Here is a 14,292-nt window from a genome sequence, read left to right as displayed (position 1 = left end):
GGGGTTCTGTTTAAGTCAGGGGACTTCTGTGTGTAGTCTCAGTGGCTCATTAACATGTAGGGATACCTACCTGCAATTTTTGGAGGTCAGGGTATAGATTAATACATTTAAAAGGATAACTTAAAATTTAAAACTTACTTGATTAGATGATAGAATTTGCCTTGATATGGTATAATGATAAATTAGTTAATTCTGATCTCATTTGGTGCCAAGAACAGATGTAGTTCTTTTTAAAAACAAGTTAAAAGCAGAAAACTTAATTTATAATCCTATTAAAATTTTCCTTCAGATAAAAAAATATTGGTTCTGCATTATATAATAAAGATATAGGGGTGGCTAGGTGCGCAGTGGATAGAGCACTGGCCCTAGAGTCAGGAGTACCTGAGTGCAAATTCGGCCTCAGACACTTAGCTGTGTGGCCTTGGGCAAGCCACTTAACCCCATTTGCCTTGCAAAAACCTAAAAAAAAAAGATATAATTAGGGTGTCCCCATAATTAAAAATCATGGGTATTACAGAAGAAGGATGTTATTCTTGCCATAAGTAAGTTAGAAAGTAGTTGAGATTTGAAAATAAAAACCATGTAAGAAATGTGCTACCATGATAAATGAATGTAGTGAAGTCTGATAATGTAAAGCTTGAAGAAATAAAGATTGGGGGTTGAAGAAATAATGAGTAGGTTTAATTTGGAAGTGTGGAAACTTTTTCATCCTGGTTTTTGTAGTAAAGATATTTTAGGGCCTTTGCAGATCATGTTATAAAAGAGGAAATGTTTTGGGGGAGTTAAGTTGTATCAAGTTTATATATAGATGGTATCAGAGTTTCTAAAAGAAAAGGTTGTTGGCTCACCCTTCTAGGATGGTCATTTTGGATCAAGTCAAGTTCTAAGCTGGATCTGGTTGGAAAGGATCTTAAAAGTGATGTAGTTCAACCTCCTTATTTTACAGATGAAGCTGAGGCCAGTCTACTGTGGCTCCAAATACCATACTTTCCCCTCTTCACCATTTTATTATCTTGTATCTCATTCTTTTTTTTAGCTTTTTGCAAGGCAGTGTGCCACCTAGCCTCCCCCCCCCTCAGATTCTTTTAAGAGAGAAAAAGAGACAGAAGAGAAACACTATATGCTTGCATTGCTTTTTGGAAAGACTAGTGGATTTGGCATTTAAATGTGATCTCCTATTTAATATCTGATATACTTTGGACAGGTCATTTTCTCCTCTTTTACCCCAAGGTCCTTTTGCTTTAAAATGGGGTTAATAAAACTTGCTCTATTTAATTCTCAGGGTTGTTGGGAAGATTTATTGATGATTGTTATTGTAAAGAGGCTGATGGAGTGGTCTCTGGTCTATTCCAGTGATCTCCAAAGGTGATAGGTAATAGGACAGTGAATGGCAAGGGACTGAGTTCTGTTTGGGAGGCTCAACAAGTCAAGTCTGCTGACATTTTGTAAGTTCTGACTTTGTGCTCTCTGGGGATACAAAGAAAGACAAAAACTGTCCATGCCTTCAAGGAACTCACATTATGGGGGAGAAAGCAAGTAATTAATTATGTACAGGAATAGAGGATACATTGGAAGCAATCTCAGAGAGAAGGCACTAGCTTTGGCGGGTTGCAGGATTTGAACTGAGACTTGGAAGCAGCAGGGAGACCAAGAGGAGGATGGAGAACATTCCAGGCATGGGGACAGTTCAAGCAAAGGCATACAGAAAGGGACCAGTGTTGCTGTCTGGCAAAGTGGAAGGAACACTATTCTGAGACCTCAGGAGAGCTATCTTTCTTGATGCCAACAGACCTTGCATCATACAGCCTTTCTGAAACTTAGTAGTTATATGACCCTGGGCAAATCATTTAATTTATTAGCTTTGTTTCCTTCATCTGCAAAATGGGAATAAGAGCTGCCACTGAAAACTTTTACTTATTTACTTACTTTCCCAATTATATGTAAAAATTGTATCTAATTACATGTAAATTCATTCTTTTTCCCCCTATCATATTATCATAAATATCATATTTGGGTGGGGAAAACCCAAGGATAGATAGTGATCTGACATAGATTATACATGTACAATCATGTTATACATAGTTTCATATTAGTCATGCTGTGAAAGAAGAATCAGAACGAAAAGGGAAAACCTTGAGAAGGAGAAACCAAACTAAATAAAATGAAAGTAGTATTTTGATCTGCCTTCAAATTACATAATTCTTTCTCTGCATGTGGATGACATTTTCCATCACAGATTTTTAAAAATTGTCTTTGATTTGCTGTATTGCTGAAATTACCTTAATTGATCATCACACAATGTTCTTGTTAAAGTGTACAGTGTTCTCCTGAGTCTACTCACTTCCTAATGTCAGTTCATGTAAGTCTTTCCAGGTTTTTCTGAATGAAATCTTCCTGCTCAGCATTTCTTTATAGAACAATAATATTCCATTCATTCACACACTGCAACTTGTTCAACTATTCCCCAACTGATGGGCATCCTCTCAATTTCTAATTCTTTGCCACTACATAAAAAGTGGCTATGAATATTCTTATATACGTGGGTCTTTTACCCTTTTTAAAATCTTTTGGGGATATAGACCACATAATGTTATGGCTGGATCAAAAGGTATGCACAGCTTTATTGGCCATTAGACGTAATTTCAAGTTGCTTTTCAGAATGTTTGGATCAATACTTCCATAATTGTGAAGGAAACTTCAATGGACAGTTAAATTAAAATAGCTAGCTTTGTTTGAGTTATGTTTAATATAGCTATTGGGGGTAGGCCAGTGAAGACAGAATGGCACGGGGACTTCACCAGTTACTAGCTCAGTAGTGAAGTCTTTGAGACTTGTGTGTATTGTGTGTGTGTTTCTTTTGGTCATAGACTACTCAGTTTATAAAAAGTATTCTATTTTCTAGTTGATTAAAAATGGATTTTTCCTTTCAGATTTTATGATTTGATAAGGGTATGAACCTCGGAGAATAGATTCATGTATCCCTTGATTGGGATATTACATTACTCTTAAAAAAAACAAAACTGAACCAAAAAAAGCAACTCTGTATTTAAGACTGTTCATTCTTAGTGTAGATGCTAAATTCTGATGTGTATATTCTTCCAAATTCAGTGCAATTACTTTTTTGTGCAGGGTGGTTTCTCCCCACCCACAAATTTAATAATAAATTGTAGCACTTCCTAACACTCTTTGGCACTGGCAGGTTAGGTCTTCAGAAAGTGACTTACTACTTCTCCCTTAGGTTTTTTATCATGGAGATCTATATACCCTCTGGGATTGGGTTTCTTTCTAATAGTTTTTCTCTCAAGAACCCTCAGGCATTGATAATCAGATTTAATTGATTTTATATAAAGGGATAATGACTAAAATGGTATCATAAGAATAATTGTTATAATTATGCATCTTTCCACCCTCTACTCCTTGCCCTCCTCCCCCCAAAATCAATTTGGGATATATTCTTCCTTTTCACTGATAAAGGTACAAATTCTTGTGTAAAAGTAGGCTTAGGTTTAGAAAGAACTTGTGGCAAAGGAGTAACCCACTGCTCCTGGTTGCTTGCAATTCTCTTTGACCTACCTTTGTGGAGAGTTTCCCTGAGCTATAACTACTCTTTGCTGCTTCTAGGATATGGCAGGTGGCACTGATAAGATGAAGAAAAGTTAGTGATTTGGGCCTCATTATTTGGGGGTAGTTAAGAAAAATGTAAAAATTATAATTTAGGCATGTAAGATGTAAGTATTCATGAGGGCTTCTCACTGAGTTTTGGCCTTAAAAATAATAATTTGATTAAATATGTGTTAACCTTCAGAGTTTATTCTGAAGAATGGGTAAAACAGAATTTTAACAAGCTCATATATTAAGTTTCTTGATTAAGCAGGTATGCATGGGGAGGGAAGGTCTAGCTAAAGAGCTGAACAACTTCCCCCCCATGGCATTCTGAATGGGATTTTTTTATATTGTTGACTATTAGAAGGTGGGGTCTGAAGTACTTGTCCGATGAAAGAAGGAAGTGACCCCCAATTTAGGATGAGGTGGAGGTGCAACTCAGGATGGAGAAGAGCACCTGGACATCAGACATTCCATTAAAAGAAGTGTATCAGTTATGCTAAAGCCTTTACAGAGCATGAGAATCCTTCCCCTTTTAGGGAGTGGGCCCACTCTGAGATCCTTGATGCTATGAAATTAGAGGTCCTAGAGACCTTCACAAAGCAAGTGAATCGTTCTTCCCCGAGGCTGTTAGCACACCCTGACCCTTAATGGGGACCTGAGGTTTCAGTATCAAGTTAATATTAGTACCAGTTTTACTGGTAGAATCTATTATGGTACAGTAAGTGCTCAACATTCACATGCTTAACTTTTGAGACATCAAATATTTTTGAGAGTAACCTCATTTTCACTTTTAATTTGGCATTCATGTACATTCTCAGTTATTCTAGCAGAGAATAAAATGAGAGGCAAGTTGCATGCTGGGTGATATCTTCACTGGTCCTACCCATCCTATCTTTGTGAAGAGCTCTCCTTGCATTCCATGCATATTTTCATTGTTTACCTTTAAAAAGTTTTGTGCAATTATGTAGTGCAAGTCCCCTGTGCTCTAAGCCTTGATCTCTTGTGGGAATCTCTTAAGTGCTTGTAGTCTGCAAGTTGGGTGTTAACTATTCACCATATCTACAAAAAGGAATCAGCTCTAGAAGGTGCTAATAGAACTTGGCAAATGCAAATGAGGGAATTGAAAAAATGGAAAAACACCTAAACTTGTGGATAAATGAGAAGATGACATAGTGAAAGGAACATCTTTCCCTTCTCTCTCCCTCCTCACCCTCCCAATTTGCCCTTCCCCCTTCCACACACACACACACACACACACACACACACACACAAACTCAAACACTCTAACTAGCACTGAAGGCCAGGGACTGAGGCATGTGCTTTCATGGGGTACAGTTCCAACACAGAGTCAAAAAGAAAGATTATAGGTGGCATTGCCACCGTTTCCTTTTTTACTTCACTTTCTTTCAACACAGTCAGCCTCGCCTCCTCTCAGTTCAGTCAAGAGTTGTTTCTTCTCCCCTCTTCATTTTCATGGTTATTGTGTTTGGAAAAATACATATCAGAATTAATGTTTTGTTTAAACAATTGTATGCAGAAAAGTATACTTTTAGCAATCTCTAGTGAAAGATTATAGTTTTTGTTGGTTGTGGGACCCTAAGTTCCCTATTTCCCATAAGTTCAGTGTATCAGCTTTCACATTTTATGACTTTTAAGCTACTTTCTAGGATTGCTACCTATGAAACTTGAGGATTGACTTATGTCAAGCAAAACCTCGACAGCCTGAGCTAATGTGGGAAAAACCATTTTGAATTAAAAATTGAATCACCCTAGTTTAGAAGACATAGCTTTGTCACTTTAAAATGGGAATTGAAACAACCTTGTGGTTCTACCTCATATTCATTGGATTGGAAAAGATGTTAAAAAAAAGAAAATGATAATTATTAGAGGGGAATGGTTGTGCAATGGTGGAACTGTGAATACTTAACTATCCTGAAAATATTTTAGAATTACACACTCAAAGTCATTATACTATATATAGAGTTTTGCAATATCATTATATGGCATATACTCTAAAGAGCACAAAGCAAGAAAGTGTAAAATTGAAACAATTTTACTTCTAGTTGTAAGGTTTAGTCAAGCTAAATTTAATATTAATATTTCCTTTCCCAGTTCCTTCTCCTTATAAACTTCCTCCATCACTCACATCCCAGTGAAACTTGCCTAAAGGTCAAGCTTTTGTCTTGTAATTACCTCCACCTTTGTAACCCCACCCACTTTCCTGAATAACTTGATTAACCTTCAACTTGATTAACCTCAAATTTTAGCTCCCTTGGCCTGAGAATTTTTGTCATGTGATTGAAATCTCATGTCTTGGAGTTGAAGGGGATTTTAGAAGGGGGGAGATGCAGAAAATGTCAATTCTGACTATGTCATCAATACTCAATCAGAAAAAGATATATCTTTGTAACTTGAAATTTTGATATCTTCTTAATTGCTAAAAAATACTTTGTCATCCCATACTTTGGATCTCTGGCATTGATATAGCCATTGAGCCACTTTGTTTGCCCTCTACTAATTGATACTGCTCAGCACTTTGTGCCTTAATTTTCCCTAATTTCAATTATAACAAGAGTATAGTGGAAACTATGGGACACTATCATCTCCTTAGTGTTTTGCCCACTATCATGCTGTTGGTCCATATTGAGTTGGCAGTCCACTAAAATGCCCAAATGATTTTCAGACACACTTCTTTTTTAGTTTTTGCAAGGCAGTGGGGTTAAGTGGCTTGCCCAAAGCCATACAGCTAGGGAATTATTAAGTGTCTGAGGCCGGATTTGAACTCAGGTACTCCTGACTCCAGGGCCGGTGCTCTATCTACTATGCCACCTAGCTGCCTCAGACACACTTCTGTCAAATCATACCTCTCTCTTATCATATACTTAATTTTTTTTAACTCAAGATTAAGGCTTTATACTTATTTTAAATTTCATTTTATTACATTTAACCCAAAGCTTTAGCTTGCCAAGATGTTTTTAGCTTGACTAGCAATCGCTCTCAGCATTGTCTCATTTGCAGATTTGATGCCTTTGTCCACGTCACTAATAAAAATGTTACTTCTGGACAGAGTCAAATACAAAATTCCTGGGACACTGCAGACACTCGGCCAGATTAAAATTGAGTCATTAAATCTTGAGTTTGACTGTTTTGCCGGTTTTCAATTCAGCTGATTTCATTATTGTCTAGGCTAATTTTATGGTCTGAGACTCTCTGGGGTCCCTGACACCCTTTCAAGGAATCCACAATATTTCCCAATAATACCAAGATGTAATTTGTCTTTTAAAATAATCCTCTTTTCTCCATATCTGTATGAGACTGAATATTATGAATATATTTCAAGTGAGGCAAAATTACAACAGATTGAATGTGCAAGCAAATAGAATCCAGCTGTCTTTTATTAAGCCAGATAGTAAAGATATTTACAAAAATTTGTAGAAGGATGGCAGGTATGATCACTGATTTTTTTGGAAATAGAATTATTTTTCTTAAATATGTTATTTATGTTAATATAGTAGATTTGTTATTATAAAATGAAATAATAAAGATTAAAAAATCAAAAAACTTTAATTTCTATTATTGCATTTATTGAAAGAGCCAGGAATGTGCTAGTAAATGATTGAAAATTAGCTATCAAAAAAACTCAGAATCAGGAAAGACTTTTAAGTTTAATATATATCATTATTAATTTCCTCAGTCTAGTCAATTATCAAAACCAGTTCAAGCCCTGAGACAGTACAATGCTTCTGGATTAAATATACCCCTAGATATAACTATTATCATCAGAAGTTTTTGGAGGTCTTCAATAATTTTTGAGATGTTAAATAGTGTATTCAAAAAATTTTGAGTTCTACCATCTAGTTTACTCCATCTTTGCTACTGGACTCATAAGATAATCAAATGCTTTGCTAAACTCTAGTTAAATTATTATTGAAAGGACCTGATGGGTGGGTGGGAGCTGTGCAAGTATCTTTAATGTAGATCATTAAATTACATAGTCAAAATAAATTTCACACTGGAGGAATTAGAACAGAAGGAAAAATAGTAATAAGTGAACACTAACCTTTTGACCTTAGCCTAATGAGCTCAAATTCATCCCAGCACCACCTTCTTTGTGATGATGATAATAGATGACATTTATTGTAGTCAAAGCACTTTACCAACATAATTTCATTTGAACCTCAAAATAACCTGATATTTAGGCACTAAGGTAATTATTGTCATTTTATAGATGAGAAATTGTGTTTCCCAGAAGTTTATGCTTTGGTCATGTAAGAATCAGAGGCAGGTTTCAAGTGCCCATATCCTAGTTTCAATTCCTCTGTCATACTAGGTTCTCCCTCTCACGCTTTGGAAATGAATCTTCAGGGAAATCAGGGTTATAGCAAACAAAGTATGCATTAATCTGTCAATGATAGGAAAGAAGAGTAAAATGTGAAGATGGGCTTAGTTATAAAATAATGAAGTACAAGAACTTGGAGATAGGAGGTGATAAGAATGAAATAAAGCACTTTAGTAATAAAGAAGACCCCATTAAAGATTTATCTTGAATCTGATTGTTCTCCTAGTGCTCTAAATTTATGCTGCTGTAAAGACCTCAGGTATGGTGTAGCCATACCTGGATCAGTACAAGAAGTTTTTCCATTAAGTCAGTGGTATCAGACTCAAATAAAATGGATACCACTGCTAAACCTTATATGAAGATTCCTGCAGCTGTAACATTGACTTAGAAAAAAATCACATATTAACATCTGTAGTCTATTTTTTTTCTTTCTGTTAAATATTTCACAATTACATTTTTATCTTGTTCTGTATGCATTCAGGAGCACAACTCTAGCATTTGCCCTCTCTTCCATAAGATGTGCAATTTTTTGTCAATAACCACCATTTACTGGGGTATGGTAGATTTATGGTCTGCCTTTGTGATAAGAACTATTTTGTTTCTTTTATATTTTCAGTCCAGGGCCTAACAGAGTGTCTATTTGTTTACTAGGCACTTGTTAAATGCTTGAATTGGGGGGGAGGAGCCAAAATGGCAAACAGGAGAAAATTTTCTCTTAGGTGCTCTCTCTCTCTCTCTAATAAATCAAAACTTATAAAATAAGGACTCTTAACTAAATTTTTGAGAGACAGAACCCACAGAGGCATCCAGTGAGGCAGTTTTCCAGCCCAAGGTCACCTTGAAAATAGCAGAAAGGCTCTGCTCCACGGAGTTAGAGGGGTGGCCAGCCAGAGTGAAGGAACTTTAGCCTCCCAGAGGCCACCCCAGGGTGCCTGTGAGCTAAGACCTATGGCAGTAGGGGCAGTTCCCTGATCTATACTCCTGACCCCAAGCACAACTTGAGAAAGATGGGGGGGGGGGCGCTCTGCCAGAGAGAGCACATGAAGCCCAACCCTCAGGGCAGTCAGCAAGCAGCTTGGCCACTGTAGAAGCAGAGCTGGTAAACAGGAGCCCCCAGGCAACTGAACCTTGAGTACTCAGCCTAGGTAGGGGAATGGAGAGAGACTTCCAAGGTCTGTCTTCTGTACCTGGAACAGAACTCTGGGGCTCTGACCACATTCAGATTCTGTTCACAGTCTAGGCCCCCCATAGAACAGCAGCCCCCCCTCCCACCTTAGCCCTGTGGCAGAGGGGTGCGCTTGTGGTAATTCACAGACCAGGAGGGAGGACAGAGCCTCACACATTAAGATCCCTGTGGGGGAGGGGGTGTCCCAATAATACTCAAAAGCTTAGGAAGCATGCCAAACAAAACCAGTCACAGGTTGGGGAAATGAATAAACAGAGAAAAAAGAGGAACACCATTGAGAAATACTTTGTCTATGATCCCAAGAAGGATCAAAATACTCAATCTGAAGATGAGGAAGTACAAGCTCCTGCATCTAAAGACTCCAAGAAAAACAGAAATTGGGTTCAGGCAATGACAGAGCTCAAAAAAGATTTTGAAACTCAAGTGAGAGAGATAGAAGGAAAATTGGGAAAAGAAATGAGAGAGATGCAGGAAAAACATGAAAATGAAGTCAGTGGCTTAGTTAAGGAGATCCAAAAGAATGCTGAAGAACATAACATGTTAAAAACCAGCATAGGTCAAATGGATAAAACAGTTCAAGAAGTTATTGAGGAGAAGAATGTTTTAAAAAGCAGAATTGGCCAGATGGAAAAAGAGATAAGAAAGCTCTCTGAGGAAAAAAAATCCCTCAGAAGTAGACTGGAACTAAAGGAAACTGCTGACTTTACAAGAAGTCAAGATACAATACTTCAAAACCAAAAGAATGAAAAATTAGAAGAAAATGTGAGACATCTCATTGAAAAAAAAAACTGATCTGGAAAACAGATTCAGGAAAGATAATTCAAAAATTACTGGAATACCTGAATGTCATGATCAGAAAGAGAGCTGCAACATCATCTTTAAAGAATTCCTACAGGAAAATTGCCCAGATATCCTAGAAGCACAGGGTAAAACAGAAATTGAGAGACTCCACCAATTTCCTTGAGAAAGAAATCCAAAAAGAACAACACCCAGCAATATTATTGCCATGTTCCAGAACTCCCAAGTCAAAGAGAAAATATTACAAGCAGCCAGAAGGACACAATTCAAATATCGTGGAGCTGCAGTCAGGATCACATAGGACTTAGCAGCAACTGCATTAAGGGCTCATAGCACTTGGAATATAATATTCCACAAGGCAAAAGAGCTTGGAATGCAACTGAGAATCAACTACCCAGCAAAACTGAATGTCCCCTTCCAGGGTAAAAGATGGACTTTCAATGAACCAGGGGAATTTCAAATGTTCTTGTTGAAATGGCCACAGCTGAACAGAAAGTTTGATCTTCAAATACCTATATTGAGTCAGGTGAAACTTAGTGTGGAGGAGAGGGATAAAATATGACAGACTTAATGATGATGAACTACATGTATTCCTGCATAGAAAAATGATACTGATAATACTCATAAGAAACTTTTGATTTAATAGAGCAGGTAGAAGGAGCTTTTATAGATGAAGCACAGGAGAGAGCTGAATGTGAAGATATAATATATTGTACAAATTGATTCAGTGGCCAAAAGGGAAATGTACTGGGAGTAAGAGAAAGGAGAGGTGGAATAGGCAAAGATATTTTATATAATAAATTTTTTTTTAATTGCAATGAGCTTGCAATGATATGGAAGTGGGGAAGGTGAGGGGGAATGAGGGAACCCTTTGCTCTCCTCAGAGGTGGCTAGGAGAGGAAACAGCATATATACTCAATTGCAATCAGCAATAGCAACAGTGGAAATATATGGAAGTAGCTTTTGTGATGCACTTATCCTAAATAATGTGATCCACCTGTAAAAGAGCTGGTGGTGTTGGAACACAGAGTGAAGCACATTTATTATTATTATTATTATTTTTTTCTTTTGGGGGGGTTGTGGGTTAGATGGGGTTGGGTGGCTTGCCCAGGGCTGCACAGCTGGGTGATTGTTGGGTGTCTGGTGCTGGATTTGAACTTGGGTGCTCCTGATTCCAGGGCCAATGCTCTGTCCACTGTGCCACCTGGCTGCCTCTATTATTGTTATTATTATTAATTAATTATTATTATTATTATTATTATTAATTTATTTGGTTTTTGCTGGGCAATGGGGTTGGTGGCTTGCCCAAGGTCACACAGCTGGGTTATTGTTGAATGTCTGGGGCTGGATTTGAATTTGGGGACTCTTGACTCCAGGGCTGGTGCTCCTTCCACTGTGCCACTTAGCTGCCCCTATTTTTATTATTATTTTTTAATTTTAATTTTTTCCTTTTTACTTTATTGCTCATGAGGGTCTATATTTTGTTTACTCTTTTTTTTTTTTTTTTGGCAAGGCAAATGGGGTTAAGTGGCTTGCCCAAGGCCACACAGCTAGGTAATTATTAAGTGTCTGAGACCAGACTTGAACCCAGGTACTCCTGACCCCAGGGCTGGTGCTTTATCCACTGTGCCACCTAGCTGCCCTTGTTTACTCTTAAACAAGAATATTTTAGTAATGTATAAAAAATCATTGGTACAAAAATAAAATAAATATAATAAAATTAAATTAAAAATCAATGCTTGAATTGAATTCAGTGAAGCCTCATAAGGAGCTTTGAAAGTCATATAAAAGAGTCCCATGAAAGAGAAACCTCAAAGTCTTATTCTAGGAAAGGTCATTAGCCTATGGAAAGAATATACATGAAAGGAAAGTATCATTTCTGACAATTATTCCTTTGAAATTTATAAAAACCAGCTTTACTTATGTTCCTTTTCTGAAGAAGCTGCTATTATCTTTATATTTCCCTTTCTTCTAATTGTATACATCTGTAGCAAAGTGTTAAAGATAGTTTACTCTAAGTGACTATTATGTAATCCTTAGATTCATGTCCTTATCTCAGGAGACCTCAGTCTAGTGGATGGATGGGAAAAATTTGGATTTAACAGAGACCCTGATCCTCCTCCTCTTAACAATATTATCTTGCCTTTTCCTGTTTGCTGATTGTATATAAGACACCCTACAGCAATGAGCAGATGGAAATGTTCTATAAAGAAAGTGAGCAGTTACTTAAAGCTCTGAGCAAATCTTACCTGTTGAAATAAGTAGATGGTTTTTATTTCAAAAACTCATAAGCAGCTTAAGCACACATGCTTATTTTGCATGTATTATTTGAAATTTTTTTTGTCTTGCAAATCAGTAAATATGGCATATAAGTTTTTATGTATATACACATATATATAGTTTCCATTGGTTAGGTGTTATATAAATCTCTATAAGCTCTCTTTAGATAACATGCAATCTCATTGGATCATACATTTAGAACTGGAAAGAAAATTTAAAAGTTATCTTAAACAAGACCCTCTTTTTACACATGTGGCAATTGAATCACAGAGGGGTTAAGGATTACACTGGGAGTAATTAATATAGCCAGGATTTGAACACAGGGCTTACTAACTCCTCAGTGCTCTTTCTCCCTTGTTACACTAAGATTTAAGAAATCTGTAGTCTAGATTTTGAAATTTTTTCCATTAATTTCAGTCATCTGACTGTTCCTGACCCCATTTAGGGCTTTCTTGGTAAAGATATGGGATTGGTTTACCATTCCCTTCTCCCAGGTCATTTTACAGATGAGGAAATGGAGGCAAATGGGATTAAGTGACTTGCCTGTGTGACACCACCAGTAAAGTGTCTGAAGTCAGATGACTTCTTGATTCCAGACCTAGCTCTCTATTCACGGTATCTAACTGCCTGATGTATGTTGAAGTAGAGTAGAATTTAGTACTTAGAAAAACCCCAAAACCTCGTTGTTACTGATCTGATATTTAACAGCTTCATAAACTTTGATTCTTTTTTTGTGGACTGGATATAGAACTACTTAATAGATAGGTTTGATTCATATTCCTTCTTATGCATATGTGCTTAAGCCATTTCTTAGACTTTATGCTTCTAACTGAAATAAAATTTAAATGGAGATGTTAAATATCCTACCCAGATGGATGTTGCTGCTGGAATGTTTATGTTGATACAATTTTTCTTTTTGAACAGAAAGCAGCAAACTCCATAAAATTCAGTCAAATAATTTGTGTGGGTGCTTTTAATTTTCCTTGAGAAAACAATAAAACACAGACTAGATCCTCTTTTAAGTGACCTCAGAGCTATTTTTCTTCTCATTTCAGAAGCTCTTTTGTGGTTCAGTGGCAATTATATATATATTCAAGCTTAAGATACCATTTTTTTTTTTGGTAGTGTTCAAGACTTGGAGAAGATGACTTTGAGGCTTACTTATCAGATAAATTTGTCCTCTGCTTGAACTTAAATCCTTGTTATTTTTTCCATAGTGATGTTTTGAGTCCTTTGTGCAAGATAGTTCTATGTTTGAAGCTCAGTTTTTTATCTGCAGGTGGAAGAAGATGGTTACAAGTCACCCGGTGACCATCTTACCCTCCCCCTAAATCCTCAGGTTCACCTTCTAAAGACAAATCAGCACTTATTGGATGTATTGTATTATGGTTTTCCTGATGTTTATTTTAGGGAGAGTGGGAGGTTAGCAATTATTGTATAACAAAAGCAGATAGTTGATAACACATGCATTAAAATAATTTAGGAGTTCTTGTTTAGAGACCTGACACTTACCATCTCTTCTTGTTAAGAAAGAACCTGGGTTTTAGTGTACAGTTTGGTGTCCAGAGTAGAAGTACTCTCTCTTGGTTAGGTATGAACTCAGTTCTAAATCACATTTTAAGAAGGATATTAAAACTATAGAGCACAATCAATTATGGTTACAGTACTGGAAACATTGTCAATATAAATGACAAGCAAAGTTAAGTATGGAAATTTATTTTGGAAAAGAGAAGATTAAAGATGGCATATGATAATAGTTTGCAAATATATGAATAACTAAAATGTAGAAGATGGATTAAATTTGTTATTTTAGACTCAGACACTTACTAGAATTGTGACCTTGAGCAAGTTCCTTCACCCTGTTTGCCTTAGCTGCCTCATTTGTAAAATGAGCAAGGAAAGGCAAAAGCTACTCCAATATCTTTGCCAAGAAAAACCTCAAAATAAAATAATGAAGATTTGGACATGAATGAAGTGACTGAACAGCAATAACAAATACTTAACATTTTACCCCACTATGCATATTAGAATTGCCTTGTGAAGTGGCAGCCTTCCCCACTGTAGGAGAGAGCAACTATTATCC

General features: G+C 36.6%; 1 protein-coding gene across 10 annotated transcripts in view; it reads left to right on the top strand.

Annotated features, from left to right (window-relative positions):
- SIPA1L1 (signal induced proliferation associated 1 like 1) overlaps positions 1–14,292 on the top strand; it is a 395,826-nt gene that overhangs the window by 95,484 nt on the left and 286,050 nt on the right. The gene's annotated exons all lie outside the window — the stretch shown is intronic.

This window comes from Macrotis lagotis, chromosome 4 (genome assembly GCF_037893015.1).
Source record: "Macrotis lagotis isolate mMagLag1 chromosome 4, bilby.v1.9.chrom.fasta, whole genome shotgun sequence".
In the NCBI taxonomy this organism is placed as follows: domain Eukaryota; kingdom Metazoa; phylum Chordata; class Mammalia; order Peramelemorphia; family Peramelidae; genus Macrotis; species Macrotis lagotis.
This window is presented reverse-complemented; position numbering and strand designations above follow the sequence as displayed.